The sequence below is a fragment of the Mustela putorius genome, unplaced genomic scaffold (assembly GCF_011764305.1).
Source record: "Mustela putorius furo isolate JIRA1106 unplaced genomic scaffold, ASM1176430v1.1 tig00000421_pilon_pilon_pilon, whole genome shotgun sequence".
Lineage (NCBI taxonomy): Eukaryota > Metazoa > Chordata > Mammalia > Carnivora > Mustelidae > Mustela > Mustela putorius.
The window spans coordinates 10,003,873-10,017,776 of record NW_025421375.1 but is presented as its reverse complement, the minus strand read 5'-3'; the positions used below and the strand labels follow the sequence as shown (position 1 = coordinate 10,017,776).

Sequence of the window (13,904 nt, the reverse complement as noted above, 5' to 3'; positions counted from 1 at the left end):
CCAGTCCTACACACTACTAACCCTGAAAAGGCAAGAGAGAGGAAGAGAATCAGGAATAGTGCCTGATGAGAGTTGGGGCTTGGAAAAGAAGAGGAGCTGCCAGGCAGAAGCTGCTGCCATCGTCAGCTAGGGAAGAAACCACAGCCGGATAGGAAGAGGATAGGGGCCCGACAGGAACAGGAAGTTCCACTCATTGTTGGAACTCAAAGAGAAACAAAGGAAAAGTGAATCTAGGTGATACATGTCATGGACGCCAGCCTCAGCAAAGAGCAGAACAGAGAAGGTTGAAGAATGAGGTGAGGTGGAAGCAAATGGAGAATATGCTCTGTATTATTTCATTCTGTCTGCTCAACCATAATGTGTCTTAGTCATTTTCCCCATTTAAAAGACAGGGGAAAATGACTCAGAGAAATGAAGAAAGTAAGTAAAGCTCATTCAGAAATGGGGGGAGCTATATGAGGGTGAAATCTGTGACCTCTAGAGACAGTGGTTCATACTCCACTATTCGATAATATTTTTATTTTTCTAATATTATCACAACAAATTTATATCATGTCAGCTAATACCTAGACACTGAGGGAATATGTGCTTATCAGGGAAGTCAGAGTCCATGCTCTCGCTGAGATTACTGTCTAGGAAATGAGAAGACAGAAAATAATACAAACGGATAAATGAACGGATAAATAAAAAATACAAATGGAAAAGATCATTTTAGGGCCGCCTGGGTGGCTCAGTGGGTTAAAGCCTCTGCCTTCAGCTTGGGTCGTGATCCCGGGGTCCTGGGATTGAGCCCCACATTGGGCTCCCTGCTTGGCGGGGAGCCTGCTTCCCCCTCTCTCTCTGCCTGCCTCTCTGCCTACTTGTGATCTCTCTCTCTCTGTCAAATAAATAAATAAAATCTTAAAAAAAAATCATTTTAGATGGTGATCAGGTGCTATAAAGACAGTGCAATGTGGTTTTCCTGTGATAGTGACGGGGAGAGACTACTGAGGATTGGGTGAGCAGGAAAGGACTCTGAGGTGAAACTATTTAAGCAGAGACCTGTAGGATAAGAAGAGGCTATGAAGAAGGCAGCCTTTTTAAAATCTGACAGAAAAGTGCTCCAGGCTGAGGGAACTGCAAGCACAATGGCATTAAGACAGGAGCAAGCTTGGTGTGGTCATGTGAAGACAGCATAACAATGGCAAAAAGCCGTGTGTTTGGAGCATAGTGAATAAGGACAGTGACCCAGGAGGAGGTGGAGGGGAGATAACAGGGCCCTGGGATGAGTTTGGGTTGCATTCAGGGAACAATAGAACTCCTTTGGAGGATTTTGAGCAGGGGAATGATGCCATCTGATTTATGTTTTTAAAAGATTGCTTGGGTTTCTGCATTGAGAATGGATTATAAAAGGGCAAAAGAACAGGCTTGGAGACCAGTTAGGGTCATAGCAGTGGATATTTAAGGAGTGAATAGAATTGGGATGTATTCTTTTTTAGCAGCAACGTTCTGGTGTGAATAGTATAAAAAAGAGAGAGAGAGAGAGAAAGTAAAATAATCACTACAGTTTTGGTTTGAGGAACTGGGTGAGTGGCACTGTCGTTTACTGAGACAGAGACTGGCACGTTTGTGGGTAAGAAAATAAAGAGTTCCGATTGGTGAATTTTGTTCCAATGCTTATTGGATAGCCATGTGGATATTTTAGGCATTCAGAAAGGTCGCTTTTAGTGATAACAGCCAGGGTCACTGGTATATCAATGGAGTTTAAAGCTATGAGGCTGGGACTGGTTGTGGTTACCCAGACAGAGAGAGTGTTCACAGAGCTGAGAAAGTTTCGCACAGGACCGAATCAAAATTCAAGTGCTTTTTATATACGGCATTCTTTTTGGTGCCTGAATTCCAACTGATGGCAGATTTCCAACTGAGGAAGATTTTATTTTTCACTAGAATGTATTTAGCCTTTATGTTGGTGGTTTTCAAATTTATTATTGTTATCATTAGAAATGTTTTGCAAGCCAAATCTTGTGAAGGAAAACACTATGTAAAATATATTGAAATGTTAATTATATAAAGCTGGGTGAGAGGTACACGGGGTTTATTATAATGTTCTCACTGCTTCCAAATATGTTTAAAACTGTCCATGAAAAAAAGCTAAAAGAAGTTAAGAGTACAACGGTTCTGTTTGAAGCAGAGGATGGACAATCTCAGGCCGGTCTACTTATCACTTCGGCTGCAAGTCTATAGAATTCCCATAATTCCTCGGAACAAACTTTAAAATTCCTGCCATCGATGAACAGTTTTGAAATCTCTGGGATATAATAATAATTATGACCAGGAATATTACACAATTACCATGGAAAATACTTTACAATTATAATTATATTAATGCTTATGACAGTCTTACATGATGGGTACTGCTAACACCCCCATTTTGCAAATGGAGTCACTGTGGCTTGGAGAGTTCATGTAATTGGCTCAAGTTCAAGTAGCTGGTAATTGGAGGAGCCGTGATTTAAGCCCAGGCCGCCTGACTTCACATTAATAACGACCTTAATTACAGCAGTTGACACTCAAATGAACTTCAACCTCAAAAATATAACAACCCAAAATTCAATCAGTCCTTTATTAAGGATGAGAATTGTCCAGTTAACAATAGTGAAGATGTTACATTTGTCTATGCATTTCTTTACATCACAAACTTTCTCCGCATTGTGTTTCTCAGAGCCACACATTTTACTCTTTTCTCTATTTACAAAATATTAGTTCTGAAAACGACTGTCGAATAGAATAACAGTGACTGGCATTTATTCCTAACCTGGTGACAGCAGAATACAGAAGTTCAAAGAAATGATTAATTAACTCAATGATACACCCACCATGTATAGTAACACCAATTCAAAGACATTGTATCCGGTTGCTTTTTCTTGACTAGACTATTATCACTTTATCTGAGCTGAGATTTATGTCCAAATCAGGGAAAACTTTGATCCTGATTTTTTTTGGAGATCAAAGTTTCACATGTAACACTATGCTTTACAAGGTCTCAGCGCAATGCATACTGTTCTAAAGTATGAAACTAATGTGAAAGAATAATTCGCTTTGGTGCTGGGAAATGTAACTGTTAGATATGCAGGTTCTCCAGCAATCCATTGTAAATAACAATCTAGTTGAAATACGGAAAGAAAAGCGAATCTGCTATAACAATACACCTCAACTCATTCCTTTCCTTTTTCTCGTATTAGCCTTTTGCTCCTAGATTTTAAGAGACCAGTTTGCCTGGTGTGCGTGTGTGTGTGTGTGTGTGTGTGTGTGTAAGTAAATTTGTTTGTGCACTTCATTGTTTTCTCCTAGTTTTTTGTTGGGGAAAAAGGAGAATGTCAAAGCTATTTTTATAGTCTTTCTTCTTCTTCTTTTTTTTTTGATTGCTAAACGATGCGGAATATATATTATTATCTTTTTAACATAGGCTCAATTCATGTGTAAGATCCAAGCAAATACTATAAACACCCTGTCACTTCCAACCTCATAGTTCCAGCCAGAATGACTTTTTAAATTATGGTGATCACAGTAGAACTTGATTCTTCAGTTGTGAAATGAGGTAGAGGATCCCGTCCCATCCAAACTAATTACATCATAATTTTCTTTGAATATTGATTTTGAAATAAAATTACACCTTTCTAGTCTAAATGACTCTGTGACCTCTTTCTCTGTCAATCTCTCTTTTTCTCCTCCTATTTTCTCCACCCTTTTCTTTCTCTCCCTCATCCTCCTTCTAGTTCCTTTACCTTATATCTCTGTCTTTTTCATTCCCTCTCTACCTCTCTTCCCTCCATCATGGTGTCAAGGACTAGAGAAGGATAGATTTATGTAGTCACAGCAATGATTCAAAATTATTCAAAGATAAAATATTTTTTGTTATTCATTTTGAATAACAATATTTAATACAGTTTTTATATGGCTATTATTTACTAGGTCAATGCTTAGAAGAATATCATATTAAAATAATTAATAAATGATGTTAACATTTCAAAGTTTATACTTTGGGATATAAACCACTGCAACAAGAGAGAGCAGATCTGAAATTCTACTCCTTCTGACCTAGACGTCTAAACTAAAGTAAATAGACACCAGCAAAGAATAGCAATACTTACCAAACAGAAAGCAGGACACGATCTTTGACCCGAGTCTTTGAAAAGTCTAAGAAAAAAGGAAGTAATGTCCAAATATAAACAGAAACTTTTGATAGTTTGGTAAGGATATTCTTCATGCTTCAAAGATACAGTCACATGGGGAAAGGTGAACCCATTAAATCTGGGAAAATCGAACCAATCCCCTTCAACTTGGAGAGAGACAGATATAAAGAATAGGTAGAATGGGTACCCCATTTAATTAGAACTATTTTGGAAATGACTGCTTGGGAGAGGTAAAAAGAAATGAAGAACATTAATACTTAGTGCGGTCTTTCTGTCAGGCAACAGCATGTAGATTATTCTGAAGAACAAAGAAAATGTGAAAGTTAAGGAAACATCACAGAATCAGAGTGCTCCCATTCACAGAAAGTCAACCAATAAGACTGTAAGAAAAAGAGAAGAGTGCAGGTCCTCCAAGCAAACATCTCTAGTTAAACTCTCCTCTAGTAAACCTTCAAAGTATCCTGTGACTTTTCACCATATATGTGTTGATTTAAGAAACAACAACAACAAAAAACTAGGATTCGCCAGAATCTAAAGATTAGTTTGAGAAGAACTGCTGTTCTTAAAATAAGTCATTGATGAATGTGGTATGATCTTCATTTTTTTAGTTCTTTCACTTTTATCATCAAAAGCTTTATAATTTCCCACGTATATATCTTATGCTCCTCTGTTATATTTATTCTTGGGTATTTCATAATTTTGATGCTATGGTAAAAAGCATCTGCTATAAAATTTTACTTTCTAGGGGTGCCTGGGTGGCTTAGTGGGTTAAGCCTCTGCCTTTGGCTCAGGTTACCATCCCCAAGTGGGACTGAGCTCTCACTAGGCTCTTTGCTCAGCAGGGAGCCTGCTTCCTCCTCTCTCTGCCTGCTTCTCTGCCTACTTGTGATCTCTGTCAAATAAATAAATAAAATCTTTAAAAATATTTTACTTTCTAACTTTTTATTAGTGCTATATAAAGTAAATTGTGTTCAGCAAATTTGTTAAGTTCAATAATTCATTTTAATAGTGCACTTGTGGATTCTTTTGAATTTTCTATACCTGCTCATATCACCTGCAAATAATGAGTTTCATTCCCCCTCCCCCTCAAATTCTTATGCCATATATTAGTTGGCTTATTTGTTTTGTCTTACTGTCCTACAAGCATCTCAAGTTAATTACTAAAAAGGAATGGTGGTCCTGAGCACCTTGTTTTGTTCCTATTTGAAAGACGAAACCATTCAAAATTTCCAGTGAAATATATAGTTTATATTTATATACAAATTATTTAATAATATATAGTATAGATTCTTTTTGTAGATTTTTCAATCCATATTAAGAAAATTCTTTTCTCTTCTTAATTTTTATGGATTCTCTTTTTCATAAAAATATACTGAATCTTATCAAATGTTTCATCAAGCATCAGAATTGGATTCAGATATGGCATAAATTTTGGTATTAGGAGACTAAGAATTTAAAAGCCGATAAAAATTCCTACAGTAGCCATTTGTGCTTCAACTTTTTTGGTATGTAACTATTAAAAATTAAAGAAACAATTTCTTTAATTGTTATTAGAGTATACAAATTTACTATATCTTCTAGTGTTAGTTTTGTTCATTTTTATTTCTAGCAATATATCTTTAAAAATCTATATTTTAGATCTACATTTAGTTATTGATAATATGTTATCTAGTTTTGGTAGTTATAGCACTTTTAGCAATGTCCTTTTTAAATTCTTAATATCAGCCCTTTGTACCTACTCCATTCTTATTGATCAGTATTCCTAGAAGGATAGTTATTTTTATTAGGCTTTTCAAATATCCAACATTTGTATTTGTTTCCTGTATGTATTTATTCCCTTTTCGCATTTTTATCTTTATGATTTCCTTCATTCTAATTTTCTCGTATTTGATTTTCTTTGTATTTCCAACTTCTTGTGTTGGGTGCTTAGCTTATTTTTCCTGCTTTCCTTCTTTTTTAACGTATGAATTTAAGACTATACTTTCCTTCTAGATGTATATGCACCTTGATTATCATTTAGTTAAAAAAAATATTTTCTGTGGCGCCTTGGTGGCTCAGTCGGTTGAGCGTCTGACTGTTGATTTCGGCTCAGGTCATCATCTCGGGGTTCATGAGATGGAGCCCTGGGTCAGGCTCTACACTTGGTGGGGAATATGTTTCTTTCCCTCTCTCTCTGCCCCTCCCCTTGCTTGTGCTCATTCACTCTATATAATAAAATATACTTTTAAATTTTCATTTTAATTACTAATCTTATCCTGGATTATTTAGATACAAAGTTTCCAGTTCCTAACATATAGGCATTATGTGGTTATGTATTTACATTGATTCTAACTTAATGTATTTTAGTCAAAGTGTTACCAGCTACACCCCAAGACCTGACCTTTATTGTCCACTTGTTTTTACTCATCAATCTTTGTCCCATATTTTTCCTTAAGCTCATCTTTCTACCTCATGTCTTAACACAGGCAAATGGAAACTGAGCCAGCCATCAAGGGATAGTGACTGCCCTGATAAGACCTCAGCTAGCCCAGACTGTCCAGACCAGCTGGAGTGTAACTCCTGACTCACACCTACACAGATGGACCATGCAGTGACCTCTAGAATGACCAACAACCACCTTTACCTCATTATAATAATATAAAATCTCCACCCAAGGAGGAGCACAGACCTCATTTACATAACACACATGTACATAACATACAATGCATGTATAGGTATGTTTCCTTAAGGCACATGTGTGGCCATATGCCTGCCTCTGCATACGATGACAAAGCTTCCCTATCTAAATATTCATCCTAACCCTAAATAAAAGCAATCTATTCACCCTTGCTTGGGGAGTCATGGCTTTGGAAGTTATTCTCATGATATACTTATTTGCTGCAAATAAAGCTTACTTTGTGTGACAACTCCACCTGGTGTATCTGTGACTCACCAAGGAGCGAATTCACATTGGTTTAGTTGCTTAAGAACATTCTCTATGTGATTTCAATTCATTAGAATTTTTCACTGGACTATTTGACTTAGCATATTACAGATATCTGGAAATATTTTATATGTGCTTGTTCTTGAAAATATGTATTTGCTATTGTGTGCAGTGTTCTCTATGTATCAACTGCCTCAATATTGCTAATTGTAATGATTCAGTAATCATGATCTGGAAGATGAAATTTGAAAGGTGGTCTGTGACTTTTACTTTATCAATGGAACACATGAAGATTTGGACTTTGGAGGGATCCTTAACACTAAGTCAAAAATCTTATTCTGGATCCAAGATAAATGCTATGTACTGACTGAGGACCTGAAATTCATTGTTAAATTAATTAACTAAGTAATTTATAATTGATAAGTAGGCAGTAGTTAACGTGATATAGCTGACTCAGAGGAGTTTACATTGAATTAGTTTTTATTTTGCTCAAGTACACCCATTAGTAATTCTTTCAGGAAGCCTCCATAAAGAATAAGCTCCCATCTCCCAGAAACAATGCCCTCCTTCTAAGGTACAATTTTCCATACTTACAGATGAATTTTTCTCCTGCCACTCCTTGAGAAGCCAAACTTCCAGGCTATTCTAAAGGCTATTTCTCAAATTATCAACCTCTGAACACTTTCAGAATTCCCGAAACCCTTCCAGAACTATAAAACTCTTGTATGTTCTTGGCTATAGGTACTTTCAGAAATCTGATACATATCTTTCTATCTTTTAGGAATTTTTAACATTCTAGGCCCACAAATGGTATTCTCTGTATCTGAGTACTATTTATTAATTTTAAATAAATGTTAATGTTAAGAATTTTGGAAAGAAGGATAGACTTGTGCGCTCAAGCATCCATCTGGATCCCTTCTCTAGATTTTTGCTTTTCTAACTAGTTAATGAGAAGTAGAGAATTTTCCCTGGTTACAAAGACTTACTATCCAGGGTAAAGTGCAGCATGGATATACTGTCATAGTTATTCAAAGTGGTGAAGAGAATCAGGATCTACCACCCCCCAAAAATACTACTTTCATATATGGACACTTTATGCTTAAGGTCACTGGGAATCAACAAATGCAGAAAGAAGTCTTCTCGGAGCTTCCTTTATCTGATTAGGAGCAGAAACTTGTGAGAAACGAGGAATGCCATAATTTCTCTTTCTCATAATTTATTGCCATGAAAAAAAAATGGAAAGTCAGCACCAACATGGGCCTGCACAAACAAACTCTACTAAATAACCATTATCTTCCATTAGTTTTTCCCCATATATTTGTCTTCCTGACCCTAGAAGCTCAAAACCCTCCTTTTTCTTGACATTTCTCCACAAATGGATTGTCCTTTGTTAAAAAATGGATTATAAACCTCCAGATCTGATGCCTCTTTGTAGTTTTCATTTCATTTCTGTGATGCCTGACATATGCATATGAAATAACCATTTTTCTCCTGTTAGTTTGTCTTTTGTCAGTTCTATTTGCAGGGCCCTAGGCAATGAACCTAAGAGGATGGAAGAAAAAGTTTTTTCTCCCTGTCAGTAGTATAGCCACAGTGCATGAAAATATAGGTGTGTTAATAAGTACTTACAAACTTGCAAAGTGGGTGGCGTAGTTATATTTCCAAATATAGGCTACTGGGCAAGAAGTGTAGATAATTTTAGGCAAGGAACATGATGGAAGCAGTGGAAATAAGATAGGAAATTTAAGGATATATTTAAGAGTTAGTGGCTAGATCAGTTTGCCTAGAACAAAGGTTTGGAAAGAAAGGAATGGATGAGGCTAGTAAACTGGGATCAAGCTGTCTGAACTGAAACACGTCATTCCCTTGCATAAAACACTTCTCTTCATGTAAACAACAAAATACCAATCCTGTTCTTACAAGCGTCTCTATAATCTGGTCAACTGTCTTCGAAGCAGAACTTCAAATTCTCCTCTTAAAATAGATTGTAACTATTTCATAGTACTTAACAAAGCAATAATGTTTTAAAAATTTTTATTGTATTTAAATTCAACTAATTAACACAGAGTGTATTATTCATTTCAGAGGTAGAGCTCAGGGATTCATCAGGTGCATCAGGTGGATGAATTCATCAGGTGCCTGATTCATCAGGTGCTCATTACATCAAGTGCCCTCCTTAATCTCCATCACTCAGTTACTCCCCCATGTATTTCCCCTCCAGCAACCCTCAGTTGGTTTCCTATAGTTAAGAGTTTTTTATGGTTTATACACAGAGAACAACTTAGATTGCAATTGAAAGGAATTTTTCAAAACATTAAACTCAAACTAAAGACATATGAGTAACTAAGACTATAAAAGTAAATGTGAGGGTTTGAAAATCAACCTCGTATTTACATACCTATCTCCCATGTAGAATTTTAAGGTAATTGATACAGATGATTCTTCTTCCAATTATAAATCTCAAAATCTTTTACAATGAGTTTTTTTTTTTTTTTTTTGCTTAAAATAACACAAATTTATCTTACAGTTCTGTTGGTTAAAAGTTCGGTACAATCTCACTGGAATTAAAATCAGTGTCAATTGCCCTGTGTTCCCCTCAGGAACCCTTGTAGAAGACTCAGTTTTCTTGCCTTTTATAACTTTTAGAGGTCTACACTGCTTGGCTCATGATCCCCCTTCCTCTGCCTTCAAAGCTAATAATGACACGTTGAGTCTCTCACACGTCATATTGCTCTTCACTCTTTTTCCGCCTCTGTATTCCACTTTTAAGGACTCTGCCATTACATCATGCCCACCTGGCTAATCCAGGATAATCTCCCGACTTTAAGATCAGCTGATTAGCAACCTTAATTCTTTTTTTTTGTTTGTTTTTTGTTTTTTTTGAAAATATAATTTTTTATTTTTTATAAACATATATTTTTATCCCCAGGAGTACAGGTCTGTGAATCACCAGGTTTACACACTTCACAGCACTCACCAAAGCACATACCCTCCCCAATGTCCATAATCCCACCCCCCTTCTCCCAATCCCCCTCCCCCCAGGAACCTCAGTTTGTTTTGTGAGATTAAGAGTCACTTATGGTTTGTCTCCCTCCCATCCCATCTTGTTTCATTGATTCTTCTCCTACCCACTTAAGCCCCCATGTTGCATCACCACTTCCTCATATCAGGGAGATCATATGATAGTTGTCTTTCTCTGCTTGGCTTATTTCGCTAAGCATGATACGCTCTAGTTCCATCCATGTTGTTGCAAATGGCAAGATTTCATTTCTTTTGATGGCTGCATAGTATTCCATTGTGTATATATACCACATCTTCTTGATCCATTCATCTGTTGATGGACATCTAGGTTCTTTCCATAGTTTGGCTATTGTGGACATTGCTGCTATAAACATTCGGGTGCACGTGCCCCTTTGGATCACTATGTTTGTATCTTTAGGGTAAATACCCAGTAGTGCAATTGCTGGGTCATAGGGCAGTTCTATTTTCAACATTTTGAGGAACCTCCATGCTGTTTTCCAGAGTGGCTGCACCAGCTTGCATTCCCACCAACAGTGTAGGAGGGTTCCCTTTTCTCCGCAACCTCGCCAGCATCTGTCATTTCCTGACTTGTTAATTTTAGCCATTCTGGCTGGTGTGAGGTGATATCTCATTGTGGTTTTGATTTGTATTTCCCTGATGCCGAGTGATATGGAGCACTTTTTCATGTGTCTGTTGGCCATCTGGATGTCTTCTTTGCAGAAATGTCTGTTCATGTCCTCTGCCCATTTCTTGATTGGATTATTTGTTCTTTGGGTGTTGAGTTTGCTAAGTTCTTTATAGATTCTGGACACTAGTCCTTTCTCTGATATGTCGTTTGCAAATATCTTCTCCCAGTCTGTCAGTTGTCTTTTGATTTTGTTAACTGTTTCCTTTGCTGTGCAAAAGCTTTTGATCTTGATGAAATCCCAATAGTTCATTTTTGCCCTTGCTTCCCTTGCCTTTGGCATTGTTCCTAGGAAGATGTTGCTGTGGCTGAGGTCGAAGAGGATGCTGCCTGTGTTCTCCTCAAGGATTTTGATGGATTCCTTTCGCACATTGAGGTCCTTGATCCATTTTGAGTCTATTTTTGTGTGTGGTGTAAGGAAATGGTCCAATTTCATTTTTCTGCATGTGGCTGTCCAATTTTCCCAGCACCATTTATTGAAGAGGCTGTCTTTTTTCCATTGGACATTCTTTCCTGCTTTGTCGAAGATTAGTTGACTGTAGAGTTGAGGGTCTATTTCTGGGCTCTCTATTCTGTTCCATTGATCTATGGGTCTGTTTTTGTGCCAGTACCATGCTGTCTTGATGATGACAGCTTTGTAATAGAGCTTGAAGTCTGGAATTGTGATGCCACCAACGTTGGCTTTCTTTTTCAATATCCCCTTGGCTATTCGAGGTCTTTTCTGGTTCCATATAAATTTTAGAATTATTTGTTCCATTTCTTTGAAAAAGATGGATGGTACTTTGATAGGAATTGCATTAAATGTGTAGATTGCTTTAGGTAGCATAGACATTTTCACAATATTTATTCTTCCAATCCAGGAGCATGGAACATTTTTCCATTTCTCAATTTCTTTCATGAGTACTTTATAGTTTTCTGAGTATAGATTCTGTGTCTCTGTGGTTAGGTTTATTCCTAGGTATCTTATGGTTTTGGGTGCAATTGTAAATGGGATTGACTCCTTAATTTCTCTTTCTTCTGTCTTGCTGTTGGTGTAGAGAAATGCAACTGATTTCTGTGCATTGATTTTATATCCTGACACTTTACTGAATTCCTGTATAAGTTCTAGCAGTTTTGGAGTGGAGTCTTTTGGGTTTTCCACATATAGTATCATATCATCTGCAAAGAGTGATAATTTGACTTCTTCTTTGCTGATTTGGATGCCTTTAATTTCCTTTTGTTGTCTGATTGCTGAGGCTAGGACCTCTAGTACTATGTTGAATAGCAGTGGTGATAATGGACATCCCTGCCGTGTTCCTGACCTTATGGAAAAGCTTTCAGTTTTTCTCCATTGAGAATGATATTTGCGGTGGGTTTTTCATAGATGGCTTTGATGATATTGAGGTATGTGCCCTCTATCCCTACACTTTGAAGAGTTTTGATCAGGAAGGGATGCTGTACTTTGTCAAATGCTTTTTCAGCATCTATTGAGAGTATCATATGGTTCTTGTTCTTTCTTTTATTGATGTGTTGTATCACATTGACTGATTTGCGGATGTTGAACCAACCTTGCAGCCCTGGAATAAATCCCACTTGGTCGTGGTGAATAATCATTTTAATGTACTGTTGAATCCTATTGGCTAGTATTTTGTTGAGTATTTTCGCATCTGTGTTCATCAAGGATATTGGTCTATAGCTCTGGTGGGATCCTTGTCTGGTTTTGGGATCAAGGTGATGCTGGCCTCATAAAATGAGTTTGGAAGTTTTCCTTCCATTTCTATTTTTTGGAACAGTTTCAGGAGAATAGGAATTAGTTCTTCTTTAAATGTTTGGTAGAATTCCCCTGGGAAGCCATCTGGCCCTAGGCTTTTGTTTGTTTGGAGATTTTTAATGACTGTTTCAATCTCCTTACTGGTTATGGGTGTGTTCAGGCTTTCTATTTCTTCCTGGTTCAATTGTGGTAGTTTATATGTTTCTAGGAATGCATCCATTTCTTCCAGATTGTCAAATTTATTGGCGTAGAGTTGCTCATAGTATGTTCTTATAATAGTTTCTATTTCTTTGGTGTTAGTTGTGATCTATCCTCTTTCATTCATGATTTTATTTATTTGGGTCCTTTCTCTTTTCTTTTTGATAAGTCAGGCCAGGGATTTATCAATTTTATTAATTCTTTCAAAGAACCAGCTCCTAGTTTCGTTGATTTGTTCTATTGTTTTTTTGGTTTCTATTTCATTGATTTCTGCTCTGATCTTTATGATTTCTCTTCTCCTGCTGGGCTTAGGGTTTCTTTCTTGTTCTTTCTCCAGCTCCTTTAGGTGTAGGGTTAGGTTGTGTACCTGAGACCTTTCTTGTTTCTTGAGAAAGGCTTGTACCGCTATATATTTTCCTCTCAGGACTGCCTTTGTTGTGTCCCACAGATTTTGTGCCATTGTATTTTCATTATCATTTGTTTCCATGATTTTTTTCAATTCTTCTTTAATTTCCCGGTTGAGCCATTCATTCTTTAGAAGGATGCTGTTTAGTCTCCATGTATTTGGGTTCTTTCCAAACTTCCTCTTGTGCTTGAGTTCTAGCTTTAGAGCATTGTGGTCTTAAAATATACAGGGAACGATCCCAATCTTTTGATACCGGTTGAGTCCTGATTTAGGACCAAGGATGTGATCTATTTTGGAGAATGTTCCATGTGCACTAGAGAAGAATGTGTATTCTGTTGCTTTGGGATGAAATGTTCTGAATATATCTGTGATGTCCATCAGGTCCAGTGTGTCATTTAAGGCCTTTATTTCCTTGCTGATCTTTTGCTTGGATGATCTGTCCATTTCAGTGAGGGGAGTGTTAAAGTCCCCTACTATTATTGTATTATTGTTGATGTGTTTCTTTGATTTTATTATTAATTGGGTTTATATAGTTGGCTGCTCCCACGTTGGGGGCATAGATATTTAAAATTGTTAAATCTTCTTGTTGGACAGACCCTTTGAGTATGATATAGTGTCCTTCCTCATCTCTTATTATAGTCTTTGGCTTAAAATCTAATTGATCTGATATAAGGATTGGCACTCCTGCTTTCTTCTGATGTCCATTAGCACGGTAAATTCTTTTCCACCCCCTCACTTTAAATCTGGAG

At 37.0% G+C, this 13,904-nt stretch overlaps 1 long non-coding RNA gene across 1 annotated transcript in view; it reads left to right on the top strand.

Moving 5' to 3' along the window:
* The first annotated feature begins 218 nt into the window (after nt 1-218).
* The window catches only part of LOC123392000, a 32,813-nt gene continuing 19,127 nt past the window's right edge, over nt 219-13,904 (top strand). Inside the window, exons 1-2 of the long non-coding RNA XR_006606683.1 lie at nt 219-296; nt 8,609-8,704. This is a non-coding gene — a long non-coding RNA (uncharacterized LOC123392000). The remainder of the gene's footprint in view (nt 297-8,608; nt 8,705-13,904) is intronic.